At 30.9% G+C, this 15468-nt stretch overlaps 1 protein-coding gene and 1 long non-coding RNA gene across 2 annotated transcripts in view; one reads left to right on the top strand and one right to left on the bottom strand.

The window, feature by feature from the left end:
• LOC142319637 (uncharacterized) overlaps positions 1 to 15468 on the bottom strand; it is a 270901-nt gene that overhangs the window by 233786 nt on the left and 21647 nt on the right. The window lies entirely within an intron of this gene.
• The window catches only part of LOC142319634 (sodium leak channel NALCN-like), a 176202-nt gene continuing 172743 nt past the window's right edge, over positions 12010 to 15468 (top strand). Inside the window, exon 1 of the mRNA XM_075357146.1 lies at positions 12010 to 12261. The gene's annotated coding sequence lies outside the window, so the exon portion shown is untranslated. The remainder of the gene's footprint in view (positions 12262 to 15468) is intronic.

The raw sequence follows: 15468 nt of genomic DNA, 5'->3' as shown, positions 1-15468 counted from the left end.
ATATGTATAGACCTATGTATAAAGTTTGTGGCTTGAAAGTCACAACACTACTAAACTACTAAATCAAGTTCATTGAAATTTATGTCAGTTGTGGTACTATATCTGAAGTTGAGCATGTGAGAATTTGGTGAAGACTGGTTGAGTCGTTCTTGAGCTACATTCAACTGTTCCAAAAATTGAAAATTTTGAGACACAAAAATCTCCAAAACTACAAGATCAATTTCATTGTATTATTTTTTACCCTCAGTTTTTGTGTCTTACGTCGGTTATCTTTAAAATTAATGGAGGCAGTGTTCTGGGACCCACTTTTTTTATATTTTCAGGTCAAACATCATAAAAAACAATTAAATTCGCCCCTTAATTTACCTTCCCAGAATTTCAGGAACCGAAATCCGGACGAAATCTTTCGCTAGCCGAACTAGTTAACGAAGCGTTTTCTGGCCTATGTTTATATATTTTTTCCTATTTTTAGCTATAGAATTAGCTCCCGAGAGACTGCCGTATATAAATAAATGTATATATATATATATATATATATATATATATATATATATATATATATATATATATATATATATAAATTTTCCCCACTGACATAACATTATTGCATTTCGAATAGATTGTGTGTTAAAGAGTAGTAAAACAGTATCACAAAGTAAAAAATATTATATCGCTTAACATCAGTAACCACTTCACAGACATAATAAAAAAATAAATAAATGCATTGTCTGACGATCAGCTCCGTGAATCTGACAAAGTTGATTTTGTTGTCCTTGGATGGGTGCAAGAAAATAAACAGTAATATAAAATTCAACTAACATGTTTTCAAACACTTGCCGAAGGTCACATATTGCTCGATGAAAACCGGCATACACACTCGCATTATGCTCTATGTGGTAACCGGCATACACACTACTAATTAGTTTATCACGTACAAACTGTTGACATATCATAATTTGTAATATACTGTACGGTTAACATGCCCATGCCTCAATAACATGAGTAACACAAAGGAATTAATTAATATATTTATTTTCAGATATCAAGATTTACTCAAAATTACACACAAATTAGTTTTTTATTTTCAGAATTTTTATTTTTAAAAACAAAAGTTAACTACTCCTTTGCATTGATATCTTTGTCCAAAGTTTTTAGGCAACGAACAAATATTTTCTTTTTCTAGTATTTCACAAACATTAAAAAAAAATTTATTATACATTTTTTTCTTTTATATGCAAAATTTTCCACCCGTATCAGCTTCCCAACATCTATTGATGATAAAAAATAATCGATTAAAAGTTGCCTAAAATAGTTGAATTTTATTTTTTTTAAATTTCATTTTTTTCGATTTTTCTTTAATATGATTTTATTTAAAAATAAATTTGATAAAATAAAGACGTATTTTTTCAGAAAAAAAACTTTTTAATTACGTTTTCAAATAACAAAAAGTACGAAAAGAATAAAAAGTTTCTCATAATTGTAATTACCTATCGTTTTTTTAATTTACATTCGCATTAACAATTAAAATGCTGATATCCGTGGTGGAGTGGTAGCGACTCAGCCTTTCATCTGGAGGTCCTGGGTTCGAATCCCAGTCAGGCATGGCTTTTTTTCGTACGCTACAAATTTCCATTATCATAGGGGGAAATGACTAAAGCCGTCGATGCACTTCATCTAAAAAAAAAAGTAGTCATTGGCGAGACCGGGGTGTAACTGCAAATGAACCGGTAAACGTGTAGTCTTCAATACTCAGGTCTACCGTATCTTCCCTTCGGAATGGTGTAGTGGTGAACTCGTCATCGCAAATCAACTGATTTCGAAGTCGAGTTCTGAAGTTCAAATCATAGTAAAGGCAGCTACTTTATACGGATTTGAATACTAGATCGTGGACACCGGTGTTCTTTTGTGATTGGGTTTCAATTAACCACACACCTCAGCAACGGTCGACCTTAAATAAAGTTACTAGTAAACTTATAATTATATGAAAGCTGATTTATATTAAGTATTAATATCTTTAATCTATTGTTGCCCCGTGAAACGTAAACAAACTTTTGTGAAACGAATTTTTATTATGCGTTACAAAAATGAGTGATACTAATTATAAGCAACGTTCTGCAATCAAGTTTTACGTTAAACTCGATGAGAATACTACTAAAACTTTTTCAAAATTGAAAAGGACGTATGAAGATGACGCTCTGTCACGAGCCCCAGTTTTTAGATGGTTTAATGCATTTTCAGATGGTCGAGAATCAATTGCAGACGTTCTACGCTCTGGAAGATCGTTAACGTCAAAAAATGACGATAATGTACAGCGAAACAGAGACTTGATATGGTACGACCGGCGATTAACTGTCAGAATGACTGCAGAACAATTGAATTTGAAGCGTATCATAGTCCGTCAAATTTTGGCAAAAATTGGAGTGAAAAATGTTTGTGCAAAATTGGTCCCAAAAAACCTCACAGTTGAACAGAAAAACAACAGGGTGGGATCTTGGATATCTGAGTATGACCCTGAAACAAAATTCCGCAGCAAGGAATGGCACACTTGAAACTCACCACGTCCCAAAAAAGCAAAAATGAGCAGATCAAAAATCAAACCATGCTAATTTGTTTCTTTGATAATAATGGCATTATCGATAAGGAGTTTTTGCCTACAGGACACACTGTAATCAATATGTTTACCAAGAAATTCTTGAAAGACTGCAGAATAGAGTTGCTTGCATGAGACCAGCCATCAACTGGATGCTGCATCATGACAATGCACCTTGTCACACTGCCCTCTCAATTAATGAGTTTTTGGCAAAAAAACAGTTCCACAACCACCTTATTCACCTGACTTGAGTCCCTGCAACTTTTTCCTGCTCCTGACTTTAAAAAGAAACATCTCAAAGGACTGCATTTTGGAACAGTAGAAAACAAAAAAAAAATGTAACCGACCATCTGAAGGATATTCCGGTTTCTGAGTTCCAACAAACCTATAAAGAGTGAGAAAACCGTTTGAAGTGTTGCATGGCTTCCCAAGAGAACTATTTCAAAGATGATAGAGTCCATGTATAATTGGATTGTAAATAAAAAGATTTTCTGAACCAGTCTTATTACTTTATTTATAGACCTCATATATCTATCGATCTGACACCCAAAATACATCAAAAAAATACTGAAGGACATTTTCTGAAATGATCCAAGATAGTGATCACAAATGTCCCAGACTAAATTACAGTTATACATTTCACAAGGTTTTCTAACAGTGATGAGTTGAAATATGGCAAAACAGGATTTTTCTTGGTAAATAATTAGATTTTTTTTATTTACTCTCAACTGATTAATTGCTTTCATCATGAATATTTATTTTATGAGTATTATATTATATTTTGATAGTTAATAAGAAATAGTATGCGAATGACTGCAAACAGACTGTTCTTCAACTCTACTATTGCTTGTGTGAAGTGTTCTAAAATGACTTTAAAAAAAAGATGTTTGTAACCGTAACAGACTATGTAAAATCCAAATTAATGGGTATCTATAAATCTATACTATTATATAAAGAGAAAGAGGATTTTTGTTTGTTTGGGATAAACAAAAAAAACTACTTGATCAATCGCAACCAAATTTTTAGCCATGTTCTTGGCATAAATGAGAAGGTTTTTAGATATATTTCATCTCGAAAGATCTCAAAAATAAAATATATATATATATATATATATATAGCAGTGGAGATTTGCCGGTTGAAGCACAAGTTTAATGAATTGAATTAATGAACTGTGCGTTTCTATCACTGTGTAAGCTGGGTTTGAACTGAATGATTGAAATCAATCTAATTATATATTTATAAAAATAATAGAATTAAATTTATGTTAAATAAAATAATATTAAAATAAATTAAAATAATTTCTGTAACAATAATGGGCTTCCTGTGGGAACTGCGCGTGAGGCTAGAGTGATGAAGTATGCAAACACCTCGTGAGAGGCTAGATCAATCTTCACCATCAACTGGTAACAAATGGAATGCCCCTGGGGCACTGTTTTGGGAGGTGCAATGGGATGCTATTATAATATCTCTCCACACAATTTTATGATTTTCAAAATTGTAACTGGGTATTTGTACCACATTAGTTACCATAGTTACTATCATTCTACCTTTTGTAATTTAGTTTCTTTTTCGGGTTTCTATACAGCCTGAATACTATAATTATTATTTATCAGTATTATTCTCACAACCATGAAGATAACATACACCGCACGGTTCACGGGGGTGGAGCTCTCTGGGTATATGGGAATGGTGACCAAAGCAAGTTTTGTGGCTATAGGGTAGGCCTCATAGCCCCAGGAAGCCCGAGGAGCACCTGAGTTGGCTCCAGGATTTGTCTGGGCTGACCTGAGCCTCAAGGTTCCAGGTTCTGGTTAAACGGCTAGTTACTTTATACTTTACATACTCATATAATTAAATATAAACTGTTTTTTCTTTTAATATTATTTTTTTAAATTCCCTGGTTTTCTTTTTCAGTTGGATCGACTTATTTTTCCTCGAATTATAACTTCAAAAAGCTTTTTACTATTCAGATATTATCTATTAAAGATTATGTTTATTAACAGAAATAATGGAAGAAGTAAGAGTAATATCGCTTATCATTATTTGTCACGCCTGATTTAGTTAAAATGAATGAGTGTCAACTGCAGACCATAGTTATTTCAGCTGGAACTTGTCATTCGTACATTTAAAAAATCTATTTACTAAGAAATGTCTCTAGAATAAACAAAACAACCTAGGAAAATACTTGGAATTTCCTAGGTAACATCCTAGGAAAATGGACTGCAAAATTATGCAGTCTGACAATTTGTGCTCATTTTCTCTTCCTTCACTATTGTGAATTTAAAATAATTAGTTATTATTTTTACTTTTAGTAAAACAAGTGCAAAATTTTAAGACTACATAATTTTACAATCCACTTAAACAATTTTACCTGTTACAGATGAAATTGTTTAAGTGAGTCTAAACAAATAAAAATGAAAATGTTTGGCGATTAATCTGAACAAATAAATTTCAATTCTGTTCATAATAAGAGACTTAATTTAAATTTAATACAACATAATTCAATAAAACAAATATCTATGGGGCTATTAATGATAAGAAGTTAAAAGGCTGCCGTTTTGGATTTTCAAAGTTAATTATTGAGTATTATTGAAAGTATTATTGAGTACACATACACAAAATTTTATTAAATTATTCCAATTATTCTTAAGATATAAATTTTTTATTGAAAAAAAAACCAAATGTTAGAAGGAAGGAAAATTAAGTGATTTGGATTGTTTTTCCATATGAACTTTTTTTTAAATTTTGATGTCCTGAATCAGCCCCTTAAATTTTTAGACACCTCGCACAACACTCTTCATAGAAGAATAATTGTTTATACATGAAATAAAAGTAAGATAAATTTATGAAGATGCTAAATATATTAAATAAATACAGAATACCAATTTATAAGATAGAAATGCAAATAATTAAGCACAACTTTTTGTACACCTCAAACAATGATAAACATAATTCAGAGTTTATTAACTAAAGCGTAGCATTAATTACAACCATTTTGGTTTTATTACTTTTGTGAAAGAAAATCTTACAACTTTGTTGAAAATAAATTAATGGAAAGATATTTAAAAAGGCTAGTAATTTGTTAAAAATGGAAACTGAAGCGTAATAAGACATTATCATTATTCACTTTTAATGATAATGATGATTATATTGTTTGTAATATATATGCACAAATGTTTCATAACTAAGACTTAAAATTGTTATTTTGTCATATCCTAAAATACTAATAGGAAGATGTTGATGAATTATTTTAAATATAGTTTAATAGAATATAATTAATTAACTATGGTTTAGTGCAAATATTATATTTTTCTTGCTCTTGACAACATAAGGGCTACATAATGTTTATTAATAAACATTACATTATAGTAAGACTGTTTGCTGCCATATTTTTGTTTTTTTTCGTGGTTGTTCTAGGACTAAGTAATATGAATAACATTTGTTGTGTAGTGGTGATTTGCGATAATATGCCTCTGAAATAGTTAATTATTTTATTAGCTGATTTAAATAATGAAAATTAAAGAAAATGTAAGACATCCTTAACTAAAATAAGATGAAAAGTTCAATAACATTATTTAGAATGGTTAAAAAAATTTAGATAATGAAAAAGTTAGATTAAATGTGACTGATATTTAATTGGCTTAAAATAAATTAGTTTACTTTATTTTTGAAATAGGCTTACAGTTATACATTTAATGCTGTAAAATGATAAACGCAATTAGGCTAATAAATATGTGAGATTTTACAGACTATAATAAACTGGTTAACTAATATACAGCTTGTTTGGGATATTAAGCTCTGAAAGATAAGATTTGATTCAAAAGATAAAAATAAATCATCTAAAATGAATCAAATACAATAAATATGATTTTAAAACATAGCTTTATCAATGTAACTGAAGAAGTTAACCATATTTCTTCATGAAATCAGAAAAAGCTATCACAAAAAGCAAAGAAGAAATGGCTTTATGAGACCATTCACATGAAGAAAATTAAGAAAAAACAGGTTGTATAAACTAATGTACAAAAAGGTAAAAACAATAACATGGGATAAGTGGAGAAAAGGTACAGACACTAAAGACAATACTCTTAATAAATATATATACACAAAAACAGAACAATGTCCACAATGAATACACATTCAAATCCGACATGCTGTTTGACCACATTCTAAAGAGATGTTTGCTTAATATAAAAAAATTGCCAATAATAACATCAATTGAATCCAAGATGAAACAATGGCAGTACCAGTCATTGAACATGACCACAGGAACAATTAAAAATATGTCAAAATTTTAAATCTCATCAAATTCTGTTCAAAAGTTTATGTTTGAAAAAAGTTATCACTGTTAACTTTGATACATTAACAAGATATATAAAACTAAATAATATTTAGTTTAGGAATAACATTATATTCCTTTTAATTTTTTAATGTATGTTTTAAAAAAGTGAAAAAAAATGTTAGTAAAATATTTGATACTGAACAACAAAGGTACTTTACCTTTCTAAAATAAATAACTATTTAATCACCAGATGGAAACACAGGTAAAAGATTTTCTTATTAACAAAAACATAACTTTTATACAACAAAAAACAGAAGTTCAATAAAATACTCATATTTAAAAGAAATAATAATTTGCAATTATATCATTTAAATAGAAAAAAAAATATTCTTCTAATTTAAAAATCATTTTAAAAAAAAACCAAAATTAGTCTTCAAAAGAATCAGTAACCCCCTCTTCAATTTTATTTTAAAAGTACGCATTTTATTTTGTATTTTTATAAAGTAATCTATATATATAAATTTTATACAGTTTAAACTTAAATTACAAGAATAAAAACATATTTGGCTAAGCTAAAAATGATAATTTTTAAGTAAAAAGTGTGTAAATGTTAAAACTTTATAAGTGTGTAAATGTCAAAACGTTTAGTTTTTAAATTTTCGCAATTCTGCTACTAACTTAACGTTCACGTAATTAACATTAACCTACGTCCAAACAACATTATTTAATAGTGTATTATTTTTCTTAATATAAAATATTATTATTAGAAGTACTTACATAGTTTATATATAGGATTCTTCCTAAACTGTTGATTCATACAGAACACTACTTAACACAGCGAATACGCTAGAAAATTTGATTAATTTTAACTACGGCTCTGAATTACATTTATAATGTAATTTATTGAATATGACAACGTTAATCATAAATAACACTGATACTAGATTAATAACTTATCAAAAACTTGTACGTATTAGATAAGTTAAAATATAAGTTCTATTTTTGGTTATTACACCGATAATGGAAGCAATTAATAAACATATATAATTTTTCATAAATGTAACAATACATATTTTGACACATGCAGTTGCTTTGACAGATTGCAGCAAGAACCAACTGGTATGGGACGAAAGCAGAATCTGATCACACATCAGCTTCCAAATAATAATATACAATCAGCAATTACGCAATATACGCTTTTAATGTAAACATTACTTTACAATCACTACTACCAACAAAGTTACCGTACTACTTACAGTTTTTCTTCAACTCTTATCATTGTTTAAAGATATCTTTTTATATTATTAATGTTGAATCATTTAGTTTCAATTTTTGAGTTAATAGTTTTTTACATTCTACACTTTTAAACTATTTTCGATATATTTATTTAAATAGAAATTTTTTAAATTTAATTAATAATCTTTTACAAAAAAAAAAAAGAATTTCTAATTGATAATTAGATTTGGTTTGCTTTAATCCTTATTATTTTCAATCAAAATTGCACTATCTTAAATAAATTTCAAAGATTTTCTGAAAAAAGAAATTACGACTTCAAAAATGTAATCAGGTATACTTAACTATGGTACTTTCTAAGCTGTTAATTGCCACCTGAATGGTTTTAACTAACGTTTAATGATTTTACATTCCAGGTATTCTTTATAACCGTATTTGAAAATATATTAAATTTCAAATCGTAATTAAATATGCCTCTAAGCACCTCAGTATACCTACGCGGCTGCGCCGGGGCCAGTTTCTGAACTACGGTTACTTCCTTAAGCTTTGAGGCAATATTTTCGAAACCCTTCACGAGAGCTGTGAAAGCTGCTCGGAGGAATTCTAGACGAGGCAATAAGCTCCCCTTGGTAGCTGCACTGGTACTCTTAGGGTTTGCTAAATAGGAAAACAACCCTTCTATTCTGTCAAAACATCATGATGGGCCAACGGGGCAGAGCTGCCAGGGCTGCCCCCGGCTTGTGAAAACTCTTCAACGATTGGGTTTATACCCTCCCGGGTGGTCACCCCTACATCCATTTTCGAACCAACATTATCTGAACCAGTGTTCGAGGAGGGCGAAGGAGAAGGCGAGTCAATATATGTGGCTGCATTGTCTGAAAGTGTGGGAGTTCCTGGATGCAGTTGCTTTGTCAACCGGCATCCGTAGTTTACTTTACCGCATTGCCGTGGGAAGCTAACCCTGAGTATAACTGACCACCAGCCAATTATAATGGCTCCAAGCGCTATAAAATGGTGGACTAGTCGCTAAGCTGTTCGAGGTTCAGTTGCCGTGTGTGGCACAGACATTCGGTTTTATGCTTTAGGGCGACCGAATGGAGTGGTAGCGGGAGAAATGCCAAGCAAACCAATATATATACTTTTATTTTACATCAATATATTTTCTATATACTTGTGTGTGTGTATATATATATATATAGAAAGCTGAGGAATGTGCAACAATATGGTTAAATTAGAACGTGCCACGATTCTATCGGGTAAAAAGATTTAAGGAAAAAATATTTTTGGAAAATACGTGAGTTAAAAATATTAACATATGCACATAAATGCAATAAAAAATAAACTAAATATGAAGAACTACATATGCTTGCGCAGATATTACTTTCAAAGTGTACGGTACTTGTTTTGATGGAAATATTTATTATTTTCGTTAAAATAGGACGAAATTAAAAAAAAAAAATTTTTAACAGTAATTCTTCCATAGAAAGCTTAGGATCACTGAAGGGGAACATAGTTCGATATAATGTACTACAAGCTACACACACACACACACACACACACACACACACACACACACACACACACACACACACACACACACACACACACACACACACACACACACACACACACACACACACACACACACACACACACACACACACACACACACACACACACACACACACACACACACACACACACACACACACACACACACACACACACACACACACACACACACACACACACACACACACACACACACACACACACACACACAGAGAGAGAGAGAGAGAGAGAGAGAGAGAGAGATTTTATTAACCCCCTTTTTGAAACTGTTGTGCGTTATTACAGCCGAAAACCGACTTTATTCCGTTTGTTATTTACACACAATAAATAAACTATCTGACATAGTAGTTATTAAATCTGTGTCTGTTCAAATATTTCATTTTAACTATTGCAATGTCAAATTTTAAAATATGTACGTTACGATAGATTCATAAATCACAGTGTTGATTCTGTGATTAAAAAAATAAACCGTTTGAAAATAAAAACATGACTCAATATTTTTACATCCTCTTCATTTCATAATTAAAGAGAAAATAAAAATTAGATATTAATATCATATCAATCGAATTAATTAATTATTAAAGACGAACAGATTATGAATATTTGTTTTAGTAATGGGGCGTGAAGACAATAACCGTTAATTGCCGCGCTGTCTGGCCTGCGTCTCTTTGTTATGTAATGTTGTGTAACTCTTCCTCACTCCATCATAGTATAAACGTTCAACGTTCAAGGTTAGACAGGCTACCACGTTAATACATCCCAGAATTGAGTTTGCTATTTTATAAAATAATTAAATAAAGTCAACAATATCAGATAAAATGTTCAACTTTTCGCTTTACGTTGGCTTTTTCACCGTCTGATTATTTTTATTTATTTATTTTTGAACTTGTTATCTTTATATGCAAATTAAAAAAGAGGATATTAAAAAAAAATTCGCTAATTCAAAGAGTGGAACCCAATACATTTAGTTTTTTTAATCTGGTTAAACTGTATATTTGTGAGCTGATGTCTTAAGTTGAGAATCGAACCCGAAACCTTCAACGTTTCAATCGGTTCTTTCCAACATATTAGTCAAATTTGTTTACAGATGATACTTAAGTAAATAAAATTGAACTGTGAAGAACAAATCGATTCCGTATCTAATATTCACATGAATATAAGCAATCTGAGACAGAAGCATTACGCAAGTAATTATTTGTAGAGTCAATCCCGGGGCTTTAAGATCATGAATAGTGTTCTTTAAAGACGATACTCGGATAAGCATATTATACTGTGAACTGTCTCCAAGCTGAGAAAAAATCCGGACAAAATCGTTTGAGTAACCTTTTTATAATAGCCAATATTCAAACAAGCATTAAACATATAAGCTAGTGTCCAAGCAGAGAATAGAACCCAAAACCTTCAGTACATCATTTGTTTTTTATATTACGAAGGCGACAAAATAGATTATAAAAATGAAAATGACACCCAACAAAATCTAATTACATGTCGCTTAATAGAATCTCTGGATTAAAGTGTTTTATTCATCGATAACCAAGTATTATTTAAAAACAAAGAATTATATTTTAAAAGATCTAAATAAAATTAAATTAGGCTTTACGTGTATACTAAAGTTCATTTATAAGTAGATTCGTGTACGTGTATGCACGCACATACACACACATACATTTGATTTGAATATTGAATGTTGCTGAACTGTAAAATATGGAAGTCGGTTAGATATGATAACTTTGAACTTTAGAAATAATATTAATCATTACCTCCTTACGTACCATTCATGATTTTTGTAATCTATGTCATAAAAGATGCCCTATTTTTTAAATTCCTGATTAGATATTTAAAAAATAATAGTGATACTAAACAAAAATTATTTATGCGCTTGCAGGTCTGTATTGACATGTACGAAATGAGTTTGATTACATACATAACAGTTTGTTAGATATAATTAATTAAGTAAAAATGTCATTATAACGCTGGCTGTTTTAGTAATAGGTGCATTTATAAAAGATATTTTAACATTTTATGTAATTATAAATCCGTCAAGTCTGATAAATAATAACAATATAGTAAAACTAATTTAATATTAGACAACCTATGCTGGATAGTGAGTAGTTAAAAAAAAAAAAAAAAAAAAAAAAATGGAATAATTTTTTCATTACTTTAATGTTTAAAAGTACTCGTTAAAAGATGTCTGTTGTTGGCGGTCGCGCCGTGGTGGGGAGAAGACAGGCAGTGTAAACAAGATGGTGAGTTGTTAAAAAAAAAAATTAGATGGAATAATTTTTTCATTACTTAAATGTTTAAAAATACTAGTTAGAAGATGTCTGTTGTTGGCGGTCGCGTCGTAGTGGGGGGAAGACAGGCTACAGGCAAACATAATGCGTGCAAACAGAGAAATAACTAATCAAGCCAGCAACTCTAGTACTGGACTAGCGGGAAATTGTCGGTAGATAGATTGATTACTCATAAGCATTCAATTAGTGCCTCGAGTTAATATTCACTCTTTTTTAACATAACCTAATCCAGTTGTTAACGTCATCCAGTTTATATCTTTTGTATGAGACGTCTGTTATTATTGGCAAAGGTGAGTTTTATTTTTTTTTTTTATTAATATTATTACGGAATATTATAACATCTTTGAAACAATAATTCCTATTTGTTTTATTTGTTATATTCAAATTATTTATTAGATTAAAAATGTTAGAACTCAGTTTACAATCATTTATTTTTACAAAATAAATTAATAATTATTTACTGTGTTTATCTGTTGACAATGTATCCAAATAGTTTTAAATAGTTGAGAACCAGAATCGCAAAAATAAACAAAAAATGAAATGAGTTATATGCTTGGTTATATAGGTTATTTGGCCATTAATTAACTAGGGAAGTAAAATTTATTGTATAAATTTACTGATGTAAGCCAAGTGTATTTCATGTGTTAGAAAGAGGTTTTCAACATGAAATTTATCATATCCCATTTTAGATATATTAATTTTTAAGTCGGATCAGTAAATAAAATCATCAGTAACTACATTGAAGGTTGATTCGTTATTAGGAGGGATTATATCGGAATCAAACACGGGGCCTTCTGTTTTACAGGCAAACATCACGCGTGCGCGCTCACACGCACTCACACACACACACACACACACAAACACAAACAAACAAAAACACACACACACAGTGAGAGAGACAGAGAGATTTATTTTTTATTAATACTATCAAAAAGTATTGTGTGAAGTTTATTCTGTTTGTTCAAATTTTAAGTTATACTTCGTTCTTATATAGTAATGAGCTATTTTAACATAGTACAAAACATTTAACCGTGTCTCATTTTCATCTTTATAATATATTGTTATCGTAACACTATTAGTAGAGACAGTACAGCAAATGACTGATGTACTGAAGGTCTCCGGTTTGATTCTCATGTTAGACACCACCACCGACAATTGTTAAGCCAGGTTTCATACATTAAAAAAAAATTATCAGGTCTTGAATTCAATTCTTGACTTACAACGATCTTTTCAATAATTCCAATCGAAATAATCTTCAGAACGAGCATATGAACGGATTATATGCTATCTATAATTATACATTTTGAATTACTTGCTGTAAGTTTTTGAGAATAGAGGTCGGATAATCGAGATTTTGATAAATGTCAATCGTAGAATATATTTATTTTGAATAGATTTATTTGTTCCGTTTTCCAACGAAGGAAATTTTTGTTTAGCTTTTATTCATAATTAATTCATATAACAATTGAATTGCACAATAAAACTATGCATATTTTACGGATAAATTAAACACGGAAGTCCGGGTAATTGAGAATCGGATTAGTAAAATAACTAAGTGTTATAGTAATTGTATCATTTAATTTTTGTAGCACGGTGATCCGAGCGGTAACGTAATCGTATATTCATTTTTTTAGGAGTAAAGCGTGGTCTTTGTTCGTATGAATATAAATTATTAAGTACAGTTATTTATTAACATAATAATGAAACAAAATTATATAAGACTACCCTTCCCGGCGGTTGATTAACAGCGTGTACTATTCTTAATAGGTAGGCTGTATTTGAAAACTCATTCGTTTTACAAATGAATGTAATTGACAGGTGGCAGGTGGCTTGTTGTCATTTAAACTGATCATTTCTTCCCTCCTGGAACCTGCGGAAGAACCTGGAAGCGGAAGAATCTTTATTCCACTCTTTTAGTTAACTAAATAATTCACATGTTTTTCTACTAAATCGGCACAGTATTATATATTTAGCTTCAATTATTGTAATATATATGTATTTTTTTAACCTCCGGATCCACCGTTAGGCATTCTTCAAGTGTGAAGATGCCATGTCTGACCGGCATCCGGAGGTCCCGGTTTCGTATCCCGGTCAGGCACGGCATCTTCACACACGCTTCAAATCATTCATTATATATTGTAATAAAGATATATAATGAAACAGGCAGATAAATTATAAGGTAATATTAATTTTATTATAGTAAACGATATGAAAATAATCGCGAGAGGACATTACTGTCGGATAAAACGTTCTGGATTCTATTTACGGTACGGTGTAAAATTCATTACATTAAAAAATAAAAAAAACATAATGGAAAAAAATGTGATCTTTGTCGTCTGTACGAATAAATTAATAAAAAGATATACCGGTTGTAAATATTCGTTTAATAATAACGTGTAATAATGTTAACAATTTTCTGCTTGCCGAAGCACTGTCAACAACTCTCCCCTCCACCAAAACAATCAGTGCCCTTTCAAGGTTAAACAATTTCACTGCTGCATTCCGTTCACGCAGTAACGTAAAGCACGTTTCAACAAATAATTAAATAATAGTTTATAATACCGGGCGATCATTTGAAAAGTTACCGCATTTATTATTCAACAGATATCAGTCCAATTGTATTTCTGTTTGCAGGCATGTATACCATTCTCAGGGGGAACCTTTCTAAAATTATTTTCAAAGTGGTGGAACATATTCTCTCCGCTTCACTTACCCCGACTCAAAAATCTTATATGGCAATAGCAAAATTTAATTCTATTAATTTACAATAATTGACAACCCGAAAAATAATGAATTTTGGTGAAAAGAGAATTAAAATCCGCCCGCTCCTTCATTACATTACATTATTTTTTCGGGTTGTTAATTAATGGAATTAAATGTTACCGTTGCCAAATAAGATTCTTGAGTTTGGGGTAGGTGTAGCAGAGAGGGTATAGGTTTCATTCCCTTTGAAGATAACTGTAGAAAGGTTCCCCCGACAACGGTATACTTGCCGGCAAATAGAAATACGAAGAGACTGAAAGCTGTTGAATAACAAAGGTCTATTTACACACATCGGTGTTCTCCGTGGTCGATCAGTGATGCAAATTCACGCACATCCGACATCTTTCTTTCTTTATTTTTCCTGTTTAGCCTCCGGTAAGATTACCGTTTAGATAAATCTTCAGAGGATGACCGAGGATGATATGTGTGAGTGTATAAATGAAGTGTAGTCTTGTACATTCTCAGTTCGACAGTTCCTGAGATCTGCGGTTAATTGAAACCCGACCGCCAAAGAACACCGGTATCCACGATCTAGTATTAAAATATGTGTAAAAATAACCGGCTTTACTAGGATTTGAACGCTGAAACTCTCGACTTCCAAATCAGCTGATTTGGGAAGACGCGAAACATCCGACATCTATCCGTAGTACATATCACACAGTAAGTACTGCAGTCCTAATTGGCGTCGCTGATCGATCAGGATAACATTGATACTGATGTGCGTAAATAGACCT

This window comes from Lycorma delicatula, chromosome 2 (assembly GCF_047948215.1).
Source record: "Lycorma delicatula isolate Av1 chromosome 2, ASM4794821v1, whole genome shotgun sequence".
Classification (NCBI taxonomy): Eukaryota; Metazoa; Arthropoda; class Insecta; order Hemiptera; family Fulgoridae; genus Lycorma; species Lycorma delicatula.
This window is presented reverse-complemented; position numbering and strand designations above follow the sequence as displayed.